The following is a 4,232-nucleotide window of genomic DNA, read 5'->3' on the forward strand; positions in this document are numbered from 1 at the left end:
TCTGGTGGACAGGAGTGGGGGTCACAAGGTGCTCAGTGGGGGAGCTTTTTGAGCCAGGATGAGCCAGGAAAAGGAATTGCACAAGATAACGTCATCGCTTAAGGCAAGGACCGGCCATTTTCACTTCTTTTGTGGTGGAATGTCATCAGTTAAGGCGGGGCAGGGGATTTGCACTTCTTTTGTGATTCTTCAGTTACTTCAGGCCATCTGGGCGTATACGTGCAAGTCACAGGGGATGTGATGGCTTGGCTTGGACTCAGAGGCCTGACAACTTTTTTGGGGAAAAATATAAAGTTTACCGAAAGAAATAAAACAAGCTCCGAATAAATAAATGTACATTTTTTTGTAGACAGGAAAGCAAAACACTGTTAATATGTCCATTCTCCCCAAACAAATCTACAAATTCAATGCAATCACAATAAAATCAGAATTTTGACTGGGCATGGTGGCTTTACACCTGTAATCTCAGCACTTTGAAAGGCCTAGGAGAGAGATCACTTGAGGCCAGGAGTTCAAGACCTGCCTGCACAATATACACCCCATCTCTACAAGAAAATGAAAAAATTAATGGAGCATGGTGTCATGTACCTGTAGTCCTAGATACCTGAGAGGCTGAGGCAGGAAGATTGATTGAGCCCAAGAGTTCAAGGTTGCAGTGAGCTATAATTGTGCCACTGCACTCCAGCCTGGGTGACAGAGTGAGACCCGGACTCACCCAAAAGTAATTTCCTTAGAACCTGACCCGATGATTCTAAAATTCCAAGGTAGTACAATATTGGTGAAGCAATAGAAAAATAGATTGATGAAACAGACTCATGAGTATGCTCAAAGCAGCATTTCAAATCAAGGGAAAAGAATTACTCAGTAAATGGTGTTAGCGTAACTGGCTAACCATTTAGGAAAATATTAAGCTAAATTTCTGTCTAGACCCATTTAGAAAAATACAGAGGAATTAAAAGTTACAGATAAAAAGCACAACAATAAAAGTATGAAATAAATGATCATTTACTGATGATCTTGGGGCAAGAAGATTTTTATTTACTTATTTATTTAGAGAGAGAGAATCTCTATCACCCAGGCTGGAGTGCGGTGGTATGATCTCGGTTCACTGCAACCTCTGCCTCCCGAGTTCAAGTGATTCTTGTCCCTCAGTCTCCAGAGTAGCTGGGATTACAAATGTGCACCACGGTCCTGGCTAATTTTTGTACTTTTAGTAGAGACAGGGATGACTTTATTCATTTCTGAGGTCTGCTGCAACACATTACCACAAACTGGGTGGCTTACAACAGAAAACTATTCTCTGACAGTCTGGAGGCCAGAAGTCCTAAATCAAGGTGTCAGCAGGATTGGTTCCTTCTGAAAGCACTGAGGGTCAATCCATTCCATGCCTTTTTCCTAGCTTCTGGTGGCTGCTGGCAATCCTGGGTGTTCTTTGGCTAGTAAATGCATCGCTCCCATTTCTGCCTGGGTCTTCTCATCACTACCTCCTTCTTGTGTGTCATGTCCTCTTCCTATAAGGATGCTCATCATTAGATTTAGGGACTGGTTGGAAAATCTGACTGGATCTCATCTCCAGATCCTTAATTACAACTGCAAAGACTCTTTTTCCATATAATATCACATTCACAGGTTCTAGGTGGACATATCCTTGTGGGGGAGGACACTGTTCAACTCACTCCAAAGCCCTTTTAATTTAAGACAAAAGGGAAAAGATTCATAAATTTGACTTCATTCAAAATAAAAGCTATATGAAAAAAAGACATCATAAATAATGTTAATAGACAAACCACTTACAGGAAAACATGTGCGATATCTCTTTTACATTTATTTTAGAGAAAAGGTTAAAGTCCAGAATATATAAGTTGTAAAATTGCTGTAACTCAAAAAAGAAAAAGACAAACAATCCAATAGAGAAATGACCAAGTTATACGAGCAGTTCTGTTAGGGAAGCAAGAGCCTAGGAGAGCCAGAGTAACACCATTTTAAGTTCAGCTTCATCTTGTGATGAACAAGGCCCATTCCTTGCCAGTCACGACCCACATTCATATTTACAGTTGAGGAAACAACCTAAAGACACAAGGGGACACTCCTATAACAGTGGAAAGTCTCCATGTCCCAATATGTGGGGAAAAGAAAGAGAGATCAGACTGTTGCTGTGTCTTTGTAGAAAGAAGTAGACATAAGAGACTCCATTTGATTCTGTACTCAGAAATTCTTCTGCCTTGAGATGCTGTTAATCTGTAACCCTAGCCCCAACCCTGTGCTGGCAGAGACATGTGCTGTGTTGACTCAAGGTTTAATGGATTTAGGGCTATGCAGGATGTGCTTTGTTAAAAAAGTGCTTGAAGGCAGTATGCTTGTTAAAAGTCATCTCCGTTCTCTAACCTCAAGTACCCAGGAACACAATACACTGCGGAAGGCTGCAGGGACCTCTGCCTAGGAGAGCCAGGTATTGACCAAGGTTTCTCCCCTTGTGATAGCCTGAGATATGGCCTCCTGGGAAGGGAAAGACCTGACAGTTCCCCAGCCCGACCATAAAGGGTCTGTGCTGAGGAGGATTAGTGAAAGAGGAAGGCCTCTTTGCAGATGAGATAAGAGGAAGGCATCTGTCTCCTGCTCCTCCCTGGGCAATGGAATGTCTCCGTGTAAAACCCGATTGTACATTCTATTTACTGAGATAGGAGAAAACCGCCTTAGGGCTGGAGATGAGACATGCTAGGGGCAATACTGCTCTTTATTGCACTGAGATGTTTGTATATGTGCACATTAAGGCACAGCAGCTTTCCTTAAACTTATTTATGACACAGAGATCTTTGTTCACATGTTTTCCTGCTGACCCTCTCCCCACTATTACCCTGTTGTCCTGCTGCATCCCCCTCTCTGAGATGGTAGAGATAATAATCAATAAATACTGAGGGAACTCACCAGATCAGTGCCAGAGGACCATATGCTGAGCCCCGGTCCCCTGGGCCCACTTTTCTTTCTCTATACTTTGTCTCTGTGTCTCTTTCTTTTCTCAGTCTCTAGTCCCACCTGATGAGAAATGCTCACAGGTGTGGAGGGGCAGGCCACCCCTTCACCAATACCCATAACAATATACATTTTCAAGATAATTATAGTTATGCTTTGACGTCTTAACACACTAAAATGTCAAGGATAGTTTTCTTTAAATCAACAGAAGAATAAATTTTGTCATGCTGTCTGCTCACCCTCACATAGACACAGCTTGGTTTAGTCTTTACGTGGACAAGACCGCTACATAAGAAAAACTTAAAACAATGACAGTGCGTTCAATCTGCCTGCTTTCTGAGGACACCCTACTCTGTAACAGTAGTTTCTAGTAAACTTGCTTCCTTCACTGTGCTCTGTGACTCACCTTGAATTCCTGCATGAGATCTGAGAACTCCCTCCTGGAGTCTGCATTGAGACCCCTTTCTGGTAACAGTTTTTAACTGGAAGAAGAAATAAAAGGAACTAAATAAATAAACATAAATCAAACTAAAACAAACATTAGAAGATGATCAATGACATTAGTATTCAAGAAAATAAAAATTAAAAGATGCCCTATATTTATATCAAAATTTAAAATGCACATTTCCAAACACCTCTGTGCATTCACAAGAAGACATATATGTATGTTTACTGAAGTACTGTTTTCAAGAGTTCTAATGGAGAAACAAACTAAATGCTTATCAATAAAGGAATGCCTATATAAATCATGGTATATGAGGTAACTATCTATGTAATAACAGGACGAGATCTTCATGGTAGAATTTTGAGTGAATAAAGCAATATGCAAAATGTAGGTACAGTATAATACAGTTCATATTAAATGAATACACAGAAAACAACACTACATATTTTATATACAGTTCTACATATGTATGTAAATCCATAGAAATCTGGAAGGATACAAACCAACCTAATAATGGTGGTTACCTTTGGGAAGGGAGATAAAGGGGACTGTGACAGAGGGTGATAGACATAGGGAACTTTAGTCTAATCTTCAACATTTCAAAATTTTTCATTGAGAATGCATTCATATGTTACCTGTATAATTTTTAAAAAATAATTCTTAAAGAGAGTGAATGGGAAATAATGAAAAGGAAATAGTGTATGGACTATTTTTTTTCAAGAAATTAAATAATAAAGGAATCATTTCTTATTATGATGAGAATAAGCAAACTGTAGAACATCTACTAGAAGGAAGATTAGTAGAGACATTAATGTAA

The sequence above is a fragment of the Rhinopithecus bieti genome, unplaced genomic scaffold, assembly GCF_001698545.2.
Source record: "Rhinopithecus bieti isolate Rb0 unplaced genomic scaffold, ASM169854v2 scaffold_52231, whole genome shotgun sequence".
NCBI lineage: Eukaryota > Metazoa > Chordata > Mammalia > Primates > Cercopithecidae > Rhinopithecus > Rhinopithecus bieti.